Here is a 20034-nt window from a genome sequence, read left to right as displayed (position 1 = left end):
GACCTAACTTGTGCTATGGCCACTTTTCTCTACCAGTATCCTGACAAGTGTCCCAGTAAAAGGTCAGGACGCCGGGCGACCCTACAGACTAGAGGAGCTCAGAAACTGAAGCCAGGACTTTTATCATCCCAAACGCAGACAGCGTAATGCTGTCACTGCATCACGTCGCCTCGGCCGGGTCAGAAGAGAATAGTTCCGTCATGTTAGGAAGGTATAATTTTTCTCTTTTTTGTGGGGAGGGGGGCGGCATTTGTTGGGATTATCATTACTAAAGCATATTTAAGGGCACCATAAAAGGGTTACTTGGGGGCATTATTACTATTGAAGAGCACTTGGGGGCACTATTACTATTAAGGAGGTGCTTGGGAACAGTATTACTCTTAAAGGAGCACTTGGGCAACTATTATTAATGGGACACATGGGGGAACTTAATATTAAGTGTGCACTCTGGGGCACTATTATTATTAATAGAGAAATTTGGGATCACTTTTAGTAATAAAAGGGCATTATTACTTTGTAAGGATCACAAAGGTGGGCATTATAATTATGTGGGGGCACAAAAGGGGTATTATTACTGTTTGAGAGCATAAACAGGGCACTAAGAGGAGCATTATTACAGTCTGTGGTACAAAAGGTGGCACTTTTACTGTGTGGCACACTATTACAGTATGTGGGATACAGGACACTATCTGTCTGTCACTGTTATTTCCAGGAGTAGTAACTATTGGGCACTACAGATTTTAGAAGTGCTGTCTGTGTGGCACTATTTTGGGGTGTAATTATAGTTATGACAACATTATTTCTGAATTGCAGTACTTTGGGGACGATGCTACACAGCAGGTACAGTAATCGTGCAAATAGGACAACAGGCACTTAATTGGGGCAGCAGTGGAGTTCTTGAAGGCCTAGAATGGATTAGTGTGATGCTGGAAAAGCAAAGAAGCAAATATGTCTGTGTTACAAACTTTACAGAGACAAGTTGTGAAAAAAAAGTACATGACGGTTTGGGCCACATGGAAAAGATAGGAAAAGTGAATGACTCCAGAGAGGACGTCATCAGTGAGTCACTAAATATAACTGTACAGTAATCATTTATATAGTTTACAAAGCACCTGTGGTCAATGTATGGGGGTTATATTGATCTTTGTATACTGATTAGGATGTGCCTCTATGATGCTGTGAGTTCAGGTCAGTAGACCCATGGTAAGGCTGGAACACAAATGCATCTGTAATACGCTTGTCTGAAACTGGTCATATAGTAAAAACAGAATATAGTTCTGGTGTGGTATTTACGGCACAAGCTTGGTTCTGAATGTATATACTGACGTTGGTTCTGATACCATGTTTATGTTAAATAAATAAACAGGTTATGGGTGGAAATACGCAGTGCAGCTGGCTGTATATTGAAAAATTACACCCATCCACAATGGTCAAAGGCTGCACGAAAGTGGTAATAATGTGTTTGGCCATTGGCCACAGTTAGCAGGCATAGTTTGGCTTCTGCAGCCATCTGCACTGTGTGTCCACCTTTGGAGTGGGTCTGTATTCATGGGCCAGTGTTGTGTGCTCGCCCCCAGGCTACAATTTGCCAGCCCCTGAACTGTACTTGGGGATAGCCCTAATCTCCTAGTGTTATTATTTTATTAAGAAAAACAGTGGTGATATAAAGTATTCATGGAAGTACTGTCTGACTATGATGTGTAGGTGAAATGCATTTGTGTTTATGTGAGGCTGACTAAGTACTTAACATACCTTTACATGGAATGACTATTGTTCAGATTCCCGCGATCCAGTGAGAATCTGAAAGATTAACTGTTCAGTGTAAATGCATGCAGCCACTGAACGACAAACTAGAAGTTGTTCACTTTTCATTCGTCCTTCAGTTTCTGTATGCAGAAAAATGAATGATGTATTGTCGCGTGTAAACAGGCAGTATGGCTTATGAACTACTGCCAGCTTACTGTGAATTGAGGCGGGTGGGCTAGAACGATCCCCGGCCCACTCCGCCACCATTCACCAATGACGCTTGTTACTGTGTAAAAGCACAGGAACGATTATTACTGGGACGGTATGTTAGGCATCTGTTGCCCAACAGATCATCCCTTGTAAAAAAAAACAAAAAAAAACATAAAGATGTACCTAGAAGTTTCTGTTTCACAATGCAAGGTCTGTACTAAGACCCTCTACCATGGTATTTATGGTATGCATGCTCTCTCATGTGACAAGGGGGGCTTTGTTGACCTTAGGTACCTGAGCCTAGGCAAGACTGTGACATCTGCACCTACCCACCCTCCATACCAATGGCACTAATTTAACATATTTATTAATGGTGAAAACTGCATATAAGAATAAATGTAAGCCATATTATAAAGGGACAGTATATTATAAATTGTATAACTAGAAGTAGGAATCCGTATGAAAGCTATGCTTCCACCCTCAACATGCGCAGTAATACCATTTGCAGGTCTGTCTTTATGGCTTGTCACCTTACACCTTCTCTAAGACTGTAGTGGTGATTCCACATACAGTGCCTTTTGTAGAAACACCCATGCAGTTTTTTGAGTAAAACCAGAAGTGGATCCAGCAGGAAGGAGAAGTAGAAGTCCTTCCTTAATATTTACTATTCCTTTTGAATCCACTTTTGCCTTTGGCTCAAATAAATCATATGAAAAACTGCCACAAAAATGTGGCCTTTTTCCAAAAAAACGCCCTGTGTGAGACCATGACTTATCTTGCTGTGGTCTTTCGATCCTGTTTAATCTTTTCCCTAAATACATTATTACATTTTCCCATTATAAACTACATTATTAAATGAATAAATAGGATTACAATATCTTAATATGTTTGAATGTGTATTACAACTGTTACAATACTTTGTATAATGGACACACAATTAAAATGATCTGTGTATTCATGGCCATGTCTTCTCTAAAAGTGACATTATTGTGTATGCTAATTGTTAAACACTACCTACTACCTATTTTGTACATTTTAACTGCTATGCAGCTAGGTGAAGAAGATGCTGAGAAAACAAACTTCACCCAGCTGTAGGACAGTAGAGGGCGCTCCATCCAGCTGTTTCTACATGTTTTCTGAAGAATAGCTGTAGACACAACTGTCCTGTTCTCATATTACAGTTTGTTAAGTATTTCTATTACATATAACTTATTTTCACAAGCCCTGTGTCCCATTATTTGTGTGTGTTTTACCGCTCTCCCGTCCCACTCACATACTAGTGCATCAGGTGTACACTACTGTATGTCACAATCTGAAGCTCTGAATTTGTCAGTGCATCGGGTTTGGGGAGGAGATAGCACTATGCAGAGGAGAAGCCATTTGCAGAATTGAACAGCTTCTCCTTCACAGCTCCCAGGGACATTGACCTATGAGCAAGAGGGGAGAGCTGTAAAACACATGGGGTGGTGGGACACAGGAGGCACAGTCTCTTAAGAATAAATTATATAAAAAAGACACTTATCAATAAACTGTAATGAACAGAATAGTTGTGTCTACAGCGGTTCTATAAGGAACAGGTGCAGACACAGCTGGATGTTGTACTAGATGAATACCGATTTCTCAGCCCTGTCTACACCTTACTTGCATATAAGAAAAATGTGCAGAATAGGCTAATAAAACCTACATGGGGCTGTTTGGATGCAGTAAAAATTGCACCAAAATTTGGTCAGCAAAACAGCATACATTTTTGCAGCATTTGTGGTTAAAAAAAAAAAACATGGCAAAAACACATGGGTTTTGCTGATGTGTTTTTTGTGCAGTTTTTACCTTATCCAAACTGCCCTGCATAAATGCACCCTTAGGGATTTTATTCCAGAGTGTTCAGAACCACATCTTACTTTTTAAAATTAATATTGACCCACATTGATACCCATCTGGATGCTAAAAAGTAATATACTAACATTTGAAATAATAAGGCAGCGCTCCCATATAGCAAAAACCCCTTGGGCCGAAACTCTGCTCAGTCAAGGCAGCCAATGGCGACACACTCTTGCCAATAATATTAGCAAAATCAAGAGGCTATTGGCAGCTGCGGCGGGGCAGAATCTTTAGCGGCAAGAGTTATTTAATGTGAAGGAAAACAGTCCTAGGCCCCGTTCACATGAGCATGTATTTGTGCGCATGTATGTCCACACAAAACAGTGGGTCTATTAGAACCATGGGTTCACTTTGGTGTGTTCACATGTCCGTGTTTTACAGGCGTGCAAATTCACATACCTGAAAAAACAGGACATGCGTGCACCGCATAGGTCCATGCTGCGTGTAAATATTCCCCACAGGGAGTAAAGAACCCCCTGCCACAACTGTCATAGCTGTGGCAAAGGAACGCAATGTTTCCCCTTGCTTTCAATTGGGCCACCGATGCTGCCGGTGGCCACACTGAATGCAATGGGCTGCAGGCAACCCATTCAGTGATTTTCGGGGAAGGGCTTTAAATATAGGACCTTCCCTGAAAAACATCCCTAGCTTGTGTAAAAAAAAAAAAATTATATATATATATATATATATATATATATATATATTTATTTATTTATTTATTTATATTTATATACTCATCTCTCCGCCGCTGTCGGGGTTTGGTACATCTAGCCACTTGGTTCACCGACACTGTACTGAAGCTCTTTCAGCAGGTGGGGATTTTAAATCCCCGCCTCCTGAAAGGGCTGTGTCTGATTGGCTGAGCGCTCACCCAATCACAGGCAGCGCTCAGCCATTCATTAAATGACAGCTGAGTGAGGCTGTAAATGGTCACAGCGCTCAGCCATTCATTGAATTCAGTGTTAATTATCGATGTCCTTACCACAAAAGCAAACTTTTTTCGGAAATGAAAGTTATCTTCCATTATATTTTACAATAAGCTAACAGGAACACAAACTTTTCTTAGACACAAAAATCGCTTTTTTTTTGTTGTCTAGTGTAATTGTACCATGTGTTGCTATGTGTCACTTCAATGCGGTAAGACTACTCAAAATGGCTGCTATAAAAATCATGGCGTTCTGGACATTGAAGCAGCTGTGGCACTCGGATGAGCACCACAACCCATCCCCCCAACTGATTAGCTGGGTCTCAGACAGCAGACCCCAAGAATAAAGTATTGATTGCATAACCTGAAGATAGGCTATCAATTTTAAAGCCTGTATAACCTCTTTAAGTAATTATGTCACTGAAAAGCTTCTTAGCCTCCATTTACACCACATTTGTTGCATATAGTAAAATTATTTTTTTTCCACAAAATACATGCTGTATGCCAAATGTATATAAGGCTATCTACCATACAACTGGATGTCTGTCTATTGACGTTTACTATAGTATATGCCATTTTCTGTGTTGTTATGCAATTTAAAAGGCTGTGTGCATGTTACCTAATAAATAAATGCCGGTAGGCCCCCTCTTTTGCATAGATTTGGCCTAGAGGGTATGTCTGACTACTTTATCTTGTGCCCTTCTGATGTAGCTGATAAATATGTGATCTATAGAGCAAACACTGTCAGGAGACACGATTCCTGAGTGCCACAATCTGAAAGTTATTGAGTTATACTGTAGTGTAATGTAGATTTCAAAAATTGTATTCTGGTTCATCAGGAAAATCAAGTACTTGAAATAAACAGGAAGAGGATGAGAATACTGCATTATGCATCACCAGGGTGTGCTATCGCATCCAAATCACATTTTGATAGTTGATGACATCTAAAGAGGTACTGTAAATTAACATGACAGTGATATGTGAATGAAGAGGATTATATCACCAGCATGCACTATATTGACTATATTCACACACAGTAGCTTCATTGCAGAAATAGCTGTAACTGAAAAATGTCATTCCATCTCTCTGAATGGAGTTGTTTCTATAGCATGTGAATAGATTTCTGCAAGTCTATCACATTAGTTTATGTGCTGTGCGGCTTTGACGGGTCCCCTTTAATTCACCACCCTCATTCAACTATGCAAGATAAGGTATAAATAAGCAAAGTAAAGGCCCGTTTACACGCAAAGATAAATCCTTCAAATGATAGATTTTGAGCGATTGTTTTGCATAAACTGCTAATGGACAGTAATGTCCATTAGCAGCTTATCACCTTCATTTGCATGTAAATGAGTCTCCAGGAGATGTATCCAGAGAATAGCAGGTGGTCTGTTTTCTGCATTCAGCTCCTTTGTTTTGCCATGGGCTTTCTGCTAAATACAATGTAATCAGCAGCTCCCGCGGAGAATACAGCACCATGGACAGGAAACACAGCATGCAGTCTGTGTTATCTTCTCTCAGGCTGAACGATAAATTTCATGCTCACCTAAAAATCATCATTCAGAGAAAGAGTGAAAGATGGGACCATTTACACACAATGATTATTGCTCAACTGATGGCTTTGGAGTAAATTATGAACGATAATCGTTGCGTGTAAATGGGCCTTAACACATCAGCGGCACTCCACTCATACAGGAGGATACATATGCTTCATATTCAGAAATCAATGCAAGGAGGAGGGGGTGGCAGGCTGGTTCTCAGGTAAGGATATGCTGTAGCAATGGTAGACTCCAGTGACAAAGAGAAAATTAAAACTTCACGTTTTATTTATAAACAGGTTTAAAAATTCATGGTATGCAAATCTTAAAAACAAGGTGGCACATTTTGTACTCATTTGAGTCCTTAATCATAACCAAGGGAAGCTCTATCACTACTAAAGAGGTATTACCATCTCATAAAGTGTTGCATATCACTAGGAAGTACCATTGTAGGCCAACCTTAGGCTCTCCAACTGGGCCACGGAAGACTACTCACTGTGTTCAAGTGCTAAGCTCTGTCATTTGCTACAGCCACCTGTGATGTCCCGTACACAGGCAGCTGCCACCTGTAAATATGTCACAAGGGAGACCTGAAGCGGTGGCACATGACATAGCGAAAAGTCTATTTAGCTAAAGATAAAGTAAGGCAGACAACTCCAGACATGAGAGTTCTGAATATTTTAAAAATTGTTTTCTGATCACTGAAAGCCAATAAATTTGTACACCAGCAAAAAAAAAAAAAAACCTTCAGCCATGTGATACCAGGCATATTTGGAAATAGGGCCAACTGACACTCTACTATTGTATTGAAAACCTAAAAGTTCTATTTTCCATTTTAATACATATAAATAAATAGGAAATAATTATTACATGTAAACAGTAAACATATTAGCCTTTCGGAGACAAAGCGAATTCCAGTTTTAGGATGGATTCACATCCGTACTAAAGCGATTTTGATGAAATTTAGCAGGGAACTTAGATCTTAAAGAAGGATATGGGCTACGCTTTATCCCAAAAATATATAGAGATCTCAGGGGGGTGCGACAAGACAGATTTATTTGGTGATGCGCAGGCTCACCTCCACCCCGCCGCCAGCGCAGCGCAGCGCGGCATGGCAGAGGGGAAGGGGGTGCACATCATAAGCTATGCCTTCACAAACACGCAGACATGTGAGGGCAGACGTTGTTGCCACAAGTATGGGATTATTAAACTAGCAGGGTTTCCTGTTGTTGCCAAGGATTAAAATTTGAACGAAAGACACATTAACATGGATTGAGATTTTAACCCTTTAGTGACCAGCCCATAGTCTTTTTATGTCCTGTCCAAGTGGGCTTTAATCACTGAGGATGTAGAAACATGCTTCCTGCGGGGATTAAAGCCACGTGGGCTGTGGACGTGACAGCTCCATGCTGTCGTTGCCCGCAGGTAACTGACAGCTAACGGCTGTCATCCTGGGCTGCAATGGATAGCACCGATCACATTAAAGTGAAAAATAGTTTAAAAAAAGTTAGAGATTCAGCTGCCCTCATGGATCGGATCCATGGGGGCAGCTGAGAATACTCACCCCAGTCCTCTGTGCTGTCCCCCGCTGATCTGGTCCTCTGGGACCAGGCGCCGACCTTCTGCGCATGCGTGCCAGGCAGCATTACATCACACGTATGCACAGAAGGCCCGGAGCCACAGCAATTTCAAAATGTTCTGGCTTCTGGCACCTGAAGGTAGCCGGGAGGCAGGAGATGTCACCGAGGACAGCGGTGAGCGGTCTTTTTTGTCTCTCTGCCGGGCAAATAAAAAATAAGGGCATACTCACCTCTCGTGGAGCCCTGGGGTGGAGCAGAAAGCCACCGGTGTCAGCAGTGACTTCCAGGTAGACAGCCAGGTGGAATTCATTCAGAGGCTGTAGCGTCACTCTCGGCACTCTCGACATCAGCACTCATATCCTGGGTGTCATGATGCTAGGAGTTTGGAGACGTGATGCTGCGGCCTCTAACAAGCCGCAGCAGTCACGTGCTTCCATCGGGCTGTCTACCTGGAAGTCAACACCAAGACCGGTGGAGGTTGTTAGCTGTGTTCCAGGGCTCCAGAAAGGGTCAGCATACCCTCATTTTTAATTTTAGGTAGGGCCCAGCTGGGAGACAGGGGTTTTGTTTAATGACAAAACCCCTTTAAGGGAGCACCGTATTGTGCAATACCACAAGGGGGCCCACTGAGACTATCGTCCAAGAACCCACATGAACCTGGAGCCGGCCCTGCTCTTACTTCTTGCTTTTCTATCCAAATTGCCACCCACAGTTCTCCCTCATTATAATAGTTGCCACACCTGTACAAAATAGACAGTATGTTATGTTGGCAGTGAGTGCAAAGTCTTCAGTGATAATTGACGTTACCTGATACATGACCAGCTGGATCATTATACCAGTCACCATGAAATTTAACATAAAATCCCGATGAGGTAATTGTGCAGCCAAAGAATAGAATAATTGTCTGACTGCTACACGTGTGGCAGAGATGCATTCAGCTGTATCTTGTGGGATAATATAACTCACTAGGCTTTCTTTGCAGTTCAATGGGAAACTACAGTCTACACATAGTGCCAAATGATAAAGTAATTTCTGCTCCATCAGTACAAGCAAGTTATAGAATAAAACATTTATTTGCAAAAGCCACTACTAAGTGCAAAAGAGAATTTCCACCCTAAGCTGCGCACGCATTAGTAGATGTTAGGGCAACAGTCAAGGTTTGGCTATTATGTTTCTTTTATTTATTGGCATTTTTCTGCTTTGTCGCAGTAGCCATATTTGCCAAAGTGATACAAAGAAGTACAGTCATTTGTCACTTGTTTCCTTATCTTCTCCTAAACTAACTGCCATTCCTAAGATATCAATAAACTTTTTCTGTTCTGACTTCTGGTTTATGTACATTTCTACATTTGGAGCGAAAATCGTCTTTAAAACAATGGGGCATATTTACTTAGAATGATGTTTCATATACCAGTCTAAGTAAACTTCCCACCATTATAAATGTGATGAATGGTAACTCTCCTAACACATTTGTAGCATCTGGTGGTACCTCCATGCACCAGACTGAAACCTTCACCAGATATGTCAGTTAGGTTTCAGCTATTATCAAGAGTTTATGGAGAAAGTTATACCAAATCTGGTGGGCCCAGAATAAACCCTCAAATAGTTCATAATTTTTGCTCCACAACTGTAACTTTTTCATGCCAGAATTATGGTAGGTATTAATGTTTTAAACCTACTTTTCTTCTCAATTGCCTTTGCATGGCCGTAAAATATTTTGTTTTCTTTATTACCCTATATACTTGAGTAGAAACCAACTTTTTCAGCACATTTTGATGCTGAAAAAGCCCCCCTCGGCTTATACTCGAGTCTTGAGTTTCTCCCATTGCTTTCAATGGGGCCGCAGCTACTGCCGGCGGCCCTATTGAAAGCAATGGACTGCCGACACCCCTGCAGTGATTTTCAGGGAAGGGCTTTAAATATAAGCCATTCCCTGAAAATCATCCCTAGCTCCTGTAAAAAATAATAGTATATTCCTTTTTTATATCTAAAGTATTTTAATAAAAATGACAGTTTATAAAGACCAGGAGGACTGCCGAGCATAAACACTTGACTGCCAGTTAAAAGAATGGTTGAGTAGTAATTCTTAAAATGTTTCAGAACATTACAGCTGTTTTAAAAAGGTTTTACAAGTTGGATAAAGGGGTCATCTGAGAGCAAAAAAAAAGGTTGACTTTCTTCCACAGAGACAGAACCACCCCTATCCATGCAACTTTTAGCACCATTCACTTGATTGCACCTGAACAGATACAGTCAATAGACAACAGCCATGCTGTTTCTGAAGAATGCAAATAAGGAAGATGGAACAAAACCCCCACAGCGCCACCTATTGGAAGGCAGCATTCCTGCAAGTCAATGTCAGACTCTTTATATAAGCCTTGTAACATTGAGCGGGAATTGAAACACAGACCCTTTCTTCTAAGTCTTTTAATTGCAAGGGGTCTTAGCAACAGAGCCCATTGCAATGATTTCACCGATGGAGAAAGCAGCTGCTGGATAAAAACAATGTGCAAACTCAGTTACAATCTTCAAAATGTGCAGAAAGCAAGATGCTGATTTTCACTTGCGTGTCCTAATTGTTAGTACATGGTATATCAATATACCCAAGCATTACATTTTTACATAGCGATACTGGAAAAGAGCAGTTTGCTTATTGTAAAAAATTGCTATATGGATATAAATCATTCACAGATATTGAAGGGTTTGTCCCATCAAATTAAGTTATCCCTTGCCCAAAGGATAAAGGGTAATTGGGGGGGTCACCAATTCATAGAACGGGATTTAAGAGTGTCCCCACATGAATGGAGCAATAGTCACACATCCACAACACCTCTGTTCATTTCAGTTTAACCATCAAAGACGGTCCCATTGAAATGAATGAATGGAGCGGTGGTGTGCACGTTTGACCATCATTCCATGCATGCGGGTGTGAGTGGACCAGTTTTCCCAATCAGTGGGGATCCCTTTGGTAAGACCTTAGCAGACTTTTTTTTGCAGAGAGCACCCCCACAGCATAAGGTAGAGACAGTCACACTAGTTGCAGCGATATGATTGCTGAGTGGATCTATGCAGTAGATGTGGAGAAACTTGCATTTTTTCAGTAGCAGCACATAGATCAAGGACTACTTAAAGTCCTGGATATTCATGAGCAGTCAGCTAGCTACACCCACTCCACCCTTCAGCCACTGATTGACTGCTGTCTACTTATTACTGTGCATAGTGAGAGAGCTGCCAATCATTGGCTGGAGGGTGAGGTGGGTGTGGCTAGGCTACAGCTCATCAATATGCAGGACTAATTCTGTGTCTGGCTGCTACTAATAAAATAGGTTTCTCTAAAATTACTAAACAGATACACACAGCAGACATATCACTGCAATCCGGGTGACAGACACTACCTTATGGTGATCTTAGTGAGGACTGCAAAAACATGGTGACAGATTCCCATTAAAGATCACCTAGTTATCACCTATCCTGTATTAAAATTTGCATTCAAAACAGATCATGTGGCATATAGGTTTGTAGGGGATTTTAACGACACACGTGTATCCACATAGTGAATGAAAAAACCTTCAGTGGAGTATTCCTACGTGTGCCGTTAAAATCCCCATTTGTTCTCTATGCAATACTATGTGATAATATGCAGAGTAAATATAACAATGCATAGCTACAAGTAAGACATAATATGGCATAATTCATATAACTGATAATAAAGTATAATTGATATAACTGATATCAGATGTAAATAATAAAGTTAGTGTAGAAATTAACATATTAGGCTGCTGCCATCATTACAAATAGAAGTTACAGTTAATCAGGTTATAAATGGAAACCTGGCACCATGCATAAGACTACAGCCCATAATATGATACACTGGCTGAACAAACATGCCAATTAAATCCAATCAAATAAGTACTGGAGTTGGCAGCTGATGCCCTGCAGGTGCTAAGTAAATATGGCCTAGTTCTAAGTTGAACTGCTGATCTGTAGACTAGTTGCTACTTTCCCATTATTATTCTAGACTAGCAGTGGAAAAAAATATGTCCTACACATATTGGGTTCACTTTGGAACTGCAAGGCTAACCAAATAATTTTTTGGGGTCCTATAACTATGGTAGCAATTATTGTAACACTAAATAAAATTGGAATTTTATATGCTTTGGGTGACAAACAAATTACATATTATCATTCAGGGACCAATAATGAAGATAAGAGATTTGGAAAGGAAACAGTGACCCCTGGGGTCCAAGCTTGGTAACTCTCGAACGCAGCACCTGCAAAGGTAAGGGTATGTTCATAAAATGAATTTGCTACACTGATTTCTGCAACTGAAATCCATTCCTCACATTGTTAGGGTTGTCAAAGTATTGAATTATATTGTAGACGTATTGAATTAAATTGTATGCAGTAGTGTTGTGTGTATATCAAGAAGTACGAGTAAAAAAAACACATATTGTAATGAAAACTTAACTAACCGTATCAGACTCTAAGCATGCTACTTTGTCATAATCAACCTTTGTATTTTTACTGACATAGATGTATCAAACATGCTGTAGACTTTGATTTGTTGACTTATTGACTTTGTGGCGGTTGTCACACTATATAACCTCTAGCATTGCAAGAATAAAACAGAAGAGCTTGGAAACATCACTTTGGTGTTTCTCATTGAACTCTTCTTCGATGCATCGTCTATATATAATTAGGCTTACCTGATTGATAAGGCTATGATACCCATTGAGTATCACCTAAAATAAGTGATTACTTTGATAGGGTGGTTTCTGCAGCACGTGCATGGATTTTTGCAAATACCATTCAGATAAATAGGACAGTTGCAGAAAATTTTGCAACAAAAGTGCCGAATGTAAATATACCCTTAACCATCAGATGCATAGCTGTATATATGGTTAGACACAAAAATACTGTGCATAGTTTAACCCTTTCCAATCCACTGTCTGATGTCTAAAGACATTCTGATTGAAGCGTGTACAGCTCCGATGTCGGAAGACGTACAGCAGGGTATTCTTACTGTGTATTATTGGCTGCTCTGTTTTCGGGAGCCTCTCCAGGATATCCGATACCACAGTACTGGCTCTAGCCAGCAGATGGCGGCATTGTATAATGGCAGAAAGAGAGAGACCCCTAGGAAACCCTGAATCCAAAATTGGATTGCAAAGGGTTAAATAGTTAAAATACTCTGCATAGTTTGCTTTTTTAAATTATTCTCCAATCTGCTTGACAGCAGAAAAAGACCACCTGGTCCATCTACTCTGCCATCACAATATTTCCTTTTTCTGTTATGTTTATCCCAGGTGTGTTTATTATTTCTGATCGTCTGCCCCCCCCCCCCCCCCCCCCCCCACACACACACAGCTATTCCCAGATTGTGCCCCATTGTTTTAGGGCTTTGCTTCCTAATAAAACCACTTCCTTCCTGAACCCTAGTTATATCTGTAACATATATAAAAGCTTGGATCATGCCCCCCTCTCCATTCTCTCCTCTGCTAAATCAAGTTTTTAAAGTCTTTCCTGATAAGTTGTGTTCTTGAGACTTTCCACCATTTTTGTAGTCTGTCTTTGGATTTGTTCTATTTTACCAATGTCTTTCTATAGATGAGGGCTCCAGAACTGAACACTGTATTCCAGATGCGGTATCAACAGAGCTCTACACAGTGGGATCACAATTTTCCTATTTCCACTGGTTATGCCTCTAGCTATGCAGTCAAGCATTTTACTTGCTTTTTTTTTTTGCTGCCTCATTGCAATATGGGCTCATTTTCAGGCTGTCAGAAATCTGAACCCCTAAATACTTCTCTGTTAAAGTCCTGAATAACACAGAACAATACAATATTCTGAGGATTCCTTCTCCCAAAGTGCATTATTTTATGTTTAATCCATTTTTATTGCGTTCCATTTTTTGCAGGAATACAATACAAAATGTCCATCAAAGGTCACGCAGGACATGGTGAAACGTATAAGAATCAGACATTTAACATTTCAAACAAGCAATGAACTTAAGTATACGATGGACTCTAATTATTCCTGACGTATTAAATTATTAGCTTGTGATCTAGGTCACCAACTGGGAACTGAGAAAACCTGTTAACAGGGGAAATATTGCAATATACCTGTTCACAGCATAGAATTGATCTTCTGAGAAACGGTCCCAGGAGGTATTGAGTATAGAAATAGATAAGTATAAACAACGAAGAAGAAAAGAGGGAGAAAAAGGAGGGTGAAGGAACTACCCCCCCCCCCCTCCCAAAAAGGGAGGTGGTAACAAGTGGGAAAAGGGGAATTTTGCACCTGAGAACCGTAGTGATCATTGTAGGAATAGTAGTATTAATATGGCTTCTCACTACTCGTCTGAGTCTTGAAGCATCCCCCAGACGCCAACCCAGGGGCCTCTACAAGAAATTTTTTGAAACTCCAGAATGCACTCAAACTCAATCTAAGATTGCCACACTCGGGAACTTCTAATTGTCCACTGAATATTCTGCGCAAAATTCCTCCATGTGGCATAAGTGAGACATTTCCTGATGCCATTGAGACAAGGAGGGAACTTGTGTAGAATGCCAATGGTGCTGGATAACTGTCCTAGTACCCACCAGCCAGAAACTAAATAAGCTCTTTTGTGAGTTGATCAATTCAGGCAGTATTGATAGCAGGGCAATTTGGGGATTATTGACTAAAGGCCAATTTATACGCAAAGATAATCTTTCAAACAATTGAAAGATTAAAAGTTTTAGTGATCTTTTTGCATAAAGTGTTAATTGCCATTAACACTTTTTCACCTGGATTTGCATGTAAAAGGACCTCCAGGAGCTGTTTGCAGAGCCCAGCATATGATTACTTACACGCCCAGCTGTGTGCACAGCTTTCTTGTTCTCCTCAGGGCTGCTGGCAGGTTACAATGTAATCTCATGTAATCTCCCGTGGAGAACACAGCATGCGGTCTATTGAGAGACACTTTATGTCTCTGTGGCTAAATGATCGTTCAAACGATGTACGTGTTTACATGTACCAATTATCGCTCATTTTTGGTCGTTTGAATGAATTTTGAGCAATAATAGTTGTATGTAAATGGACCTTAACTCAGTTGTATGTGGAGATTACCTTATCCCAAAATGAACTCAGCAAGCTACAACTCCACAACTTCTCCATGCATGTACCATGGTACCCTTATCAGTTCCACAGCTCCAACACATCTCGGTCAATGCAGGGAACATGGCAAGAGGGTGGACTGGATGTCTGTACTATCTTGATCTTGTAATTTTTTTTGTCCTGGGCGGCACAGGCTATAGATAATTTATGGGTAAAGATGAACTCTGTGTGCCAATCTTTCTGCAGTATTGTAATTCCCAATTCCTGTTCCTAGGCCCACTTAAAGCTAGGTTTTGTTGCATAGGTCTCTCGGATCAACAAATCGTAAACCAGAGAGACTGCATGTGTCAAAGGGTCTGACATGAAAACAGACGCTCAAAGGGAGTGAGCACTACCCTAAACAGTCCTCCATCCCCTTGAATGATGAAAAAGGAGCACAATTTATAAAACTCCCACCAAGAGAGGCTATACTCTCTGAATCTATTGAAATGATGGGGACAAAGAGACATTCAGTGCCTGGTGCACCCGTGTGTCTTCGCTTGCTTCCCATCCCAGAAAATGTTCCTGTGTATTGCCTGGTGGGAATACTAGGTTAGAAAATAGCGGTGTAAGGGGTCCACTAACCTGTGATAATATCTGCTTTAATATTTAGTCCCATAGCCTAGACATCCCTTTCAATAGGTCAATAGGTGAAGATTTGGGCTCTGTCGCAAGGTCTGATCCAGAGGAGAAGTCTTAATGGGATTGAGAAGTCCTCCTGCTCTATATTCATCCATTGTTTATGGGAAGCATGATGGTGCCAGTCTATTAGATGCATTAAAACTGCAGCTGCATGATATAGTCTAAGGTTCGGCAGGCCTACCCCCCATTTGTTTTGGGGCAGAATAAGGCATGAATTCCAAACTTTGGTCTCTAACGGCCCCATACGAAAGTAATCGTAGCCAACCGCAGTGATTTGAAAACGGATGTAGGAGGTATAATAGGGACAGCTTGAAAGATATATAAATACTTGGGCAACACATCCATTTTAAGCGTAATTATTCGCCCAAACAACAATAGGTCTCGTGTCGCGTATGAAGAGAGCTCCTTTAATGTGCATTCCAGTGGTGTCTGGTAGTTTTCGGTAAACAATTTTGATCGATTTGTGAGAACAAACACCCTTAGGTACTTTATGGCCTCCTGTTGCCACATGTGTTGCTTATCTGACATCGGGAAGGATATGTTTACGGCTTCAGTTTTGGAATAATTGAGATGCAAGGCTGATAAAGAAAGATACAATGAAAGGTCATTTGCATAGATAGCGGTTTTATATTGGTTCCCCCTATTTGAACACCTTGTATAGAAGGATTATTTCTAATTGCCATTACTATAATATAAAGTAGTTGTGAGAGAGGGCAGCTCTGTCTGGTGCCATTTTTTATGGATATGGGGGAAGACAGCATGCCATTCACCTGTATCCTTACTGTAGGGCAGTTGTAGATAGCAAGGACCCTAGCCAGGAAGTTTGGGCCCAGAGCAATTGGTTTGAGTGTTTTCGAAAGGAATCCCCAATGGACCCTGTCAAACGCTTTTTCTGCATCCACAGAAAGAAAGGCTCCAGGGATCTGATCCTTTCTGCGTCTTGGAGACTATCAACAGAGTTTTTAATATGTTATCTCTTGCCTCCCTGCCTCTAACAAATCCTACCTGATCTGTATGGATGATGGAAAGGAGGTAAGAGGATTTATTTGCCAAAATATTTTATAAAAATAAGTTATATTGACATTTACCAGGGATATAAGTTTGTAGATGGTAGCAATTGTGAGGTCCTTGCCTAGTTTGGGTAAGACCCTAATGTGTGCCTCTAGCAATAATGGGGACTCTAGGGAGACTGCAGAGAAGACCTTAGCTAGGAAAGAAGTAGGTTGCTGCTGGAATAATGTATAGAAGGCTGGTGTAAAGTCAACAGGCCCTGGACTTATTCCAACTTGCGTAGATTTGTCTCCTTAACCTCCCTTCTGTGAAATCTATCTCCAATACCTCCATAGAGTTGCTGCCAAGTGTTGGGAGAGCCGTCTCTGCTATGTATCCAGAGATACAGTACGTTACAGTAAAGTGGATGAGTTCATGTCAATGAACTGTCCTGTAGTATCATATAATTGAGCGAAGTATTTCCAAGGGGCTATGAGTGTCTAGACACACAATGTTTTGGATCCTAGGAATGTGTGTGCCGCATGGGGGTGTATTAAGCGAGGTAGGCATCTCCGCACCTTGTTAGAGTATTTATACTAGAATCTCTTGCATTGCTCCCTGAAGTGAAGATACTTTTGATCCAACTTAGACTGTAATTGTCTCCTGGCCTTGACTAGGTCTGCTAATATAGTTGGAGACAATGTTTGTTTGTGTGAAGTTTCTGGTGTGTGGATTTTTTGGAGAAGCCTCGATATTTGGAATGCCCTTTCCTCCTTGAGTCTTGTTTCATGTTGGATTAAGATGCCCCATAGGTGTATGAGAGCCTATATTGATGCAGGGAGTTCAGGAGAAGCCAGAGGGCTTTTCTCTTTAGTAGGGTCACTTGAGACAGGTCTGGGAGTACCTGAATTCACCTGCCCTGATGATGTATCGGCTGGCACTCCCTGGCTTAATAGCCTATTTTACTTGGTAGCAGAGGACTCTATATATAATGTTCCTGGGACATTCAGGGGCTTTAGACATGGGTCAGAGGGATTGGTGAGCCGAATCAAGCTCAAGACCTTTTAGGATGGAGTTAAAGATGTGACGTAATGTTTCCTCCAGCTTTTGTTGTTCCACTTCCTCAAGGACACACCTGATCCTCATATTATTTCTCCTTCCCCTGTTTTCTACGTTGTCCATGGAATCCATTAAGGTTTGCATCTGGTGGGTATGGCCCACTATCAGAGACTTCTGTGTGTCAATACGTTTTGTTAAGTTATCCAGGGAGGACTCCATTGCAATGAGTCTTCTGTCGACTTGGTGGATGTCTGCACAGACCGTGGCCAATTCAACTTTATATGAGATTTCCAATCTTGCTATATACTCTTCCACATGCTCTTTAGTCGGTATGGTTTTGATATATGCACTGATCTCTGATCTCAGATAATACTGCAATGCCTTAAATACTTTCAGGCAAGCTGGTAGCTGAAATTTTTGACACTAGGGTGCAGTGTGCTGGTTTATGCTCCATGCTAGGGGGAATTATTTAACCAGAAGTGCATGGTGTAATGGTGGGAGAGCAGGGGAATGGAGAGCAACCCCATACTTTAGGACTGGCAGGTGGATCTAGCTTCTGTACCCTAGAATATGCATTCCCTGGTGTTCTTTCCCTCTCCATCAAGACTTTGCCACATGGAAACTCTGGTGAGTACTGAAGGAGTGCAGGGCACTTCTCTCCTGTTCGTGGCTGCTTCCCTGTGCCTGCTGACTCCAGCGAAGCTGTAGCCAAAAGCTGCATACCCTGTTTCCCCCAAAATAAGACGCGTCTTATATTAATTTTTGCTCCCAAATATGCGCTACGCCTTATTTTCAGGGGGTGTCTTATTTCGCCGCGGCAAATCCATCTGTGGCTGCTAATCCCTCAATTGGCCAGCTTTGTGGACGAAATTTCTCAGAAATCTCGTCCACATGGGACAGCAAATCTGTCACAGCAAAGCTGGGAGAAGCCGGTGTTGTGGTGCGGATTCACCGGCCATCGAAACGGAAAAGCGTGCAGCCAGGTCGCTTCAAAACAAGCGACTGAGTGCCGTGGGTTTTGAAGCAGCGCTTTCCCGGCGGAAATCTCGCTGTTTATCGCTGTGGCCAAACTGCGAGATTTCCGCTGGAAATACGCTCTGTGAGAACCCAGCCTTAAGAATCACACACAGGTTGCCTGACTCACACACAGAGCCATAAAAAAAATAAGGGCTGTAAAGTAACGTACCTGTCTGCAGACAGAAGGTCCTGTACCACTTGTAAGCAGGGATGGTATTGCAGCTTCCGGCCACCAGGGGGAGCTCATCACAGCAGACATGTACAGCAGGAACAGAACGTACAGTAGGGACTTTTCCAGCCAGCAAGGGGAGCTCACAACAGCACACTCGTACAGCACAGCAGGGACAGGATAACAGCAGACTGTCTGCAGATCTACCTATACATCTGGAGGTAGGAGACAACGGGGATGGCAGCAGGGGACAGGCCTCTTGACTTGCCTGCACACTTTACTATGCCTTACTATCGGGGGTGCCTTATATTTGGGACTTCTGCAAATTTCAGGGGGTGCCTTATTTTCAGGTGTTGTCTTATTTTCGGGGAAACACGGTAGTTTTCCCTGCTGCTGTGCTTGGGTTGGGCGCGTGGGAAGTTCGGGCTGCTATGTTGGCCGCTGCTGGCTGCTCCTCTACCTGCTGCGAACTAGCCAGATAGCGCAGAATTCCTCACACAGACGGCGTTCTCATCAGGAAGCAGGTATGGGATGACGCCTTCCTACTTTTGTTTCCCATGCTATCTCTGGGTACCTTTCTTCTGTTTTTTACCAGCTATTTTGCCTATTATAGGGGAGGAGAGGAGGATTTGCACGTCCTCACTCCTCTAAGTGCATTACTTTATATTTGGAAACACTGAACTACAGTTTCCAATATTTTTATAATTTATCCATTGATCCCTTGCCGCTCTGCCTCCATTCACTTGAAAGACTATCACTCCTGTGTAAAGGACAGGAGTGATAGTCAATGTTATACCATGAAAAGATACCTTAAAATCGGTCTCCATGTTCAAGACACCACCAAGAGTAACAACTCTATCGCACACTTTTGTGTCATCAGCAAACAGACAGACCTTACCTGTTAAACCTTCTCCTACGTTAATTATGGAAATATTAAAAAGAACAGAACCCGGAACGGACCCTTGTAGTCACCACTTGTAACTCATTCCTGTTCAGAATAAACTCAGCTAACACCACCACTCTGGTATCTGTCTTCTAACCAATGAATCCTGCAGACTATCAAAGGATTAAGTCCAAATTTCAATAACTTATCTTTAAGCTCTTTACGTGGAACTGTATCAGACGTTTTACTGACATCCAGAT

The 20034-nt window shown here is 41.6% G+C and overlaps 1 protein-coding gene across 1 annotated transcript in view; it reads right to left on the bottom strand.

Annotated features, from left to right (window-relative positions):
* Nucleotides 1–20034, bottom strand: part of MED12L (mediator complex subunit 12L) — a 504977-nt gene that overhangs the window by 303399 nt on the left and 181544 nt on the right. The window lies entirely within an intron of this gene.

Source organism: Eleutherodactylus coqui, chromosome 1 (assembly GCF_035609145.1).
Source record: "Eleutherodactylus coqui strain aEleCoq1 chromosome 1, aEleCoq1.hap1, whole genome shotgun sequence".
Classification (NCBI taxonomy): domain Eukaryota; kingdom Metazoa; phylum Chordata; class Amphibia; order Anura; family Eleutherodactylidae; genus Eleutherodactylus; species Eleutherodactylus coqui.
This window is presented reverse-complemented; position numbering and strand designations above follow the sequence as displayed.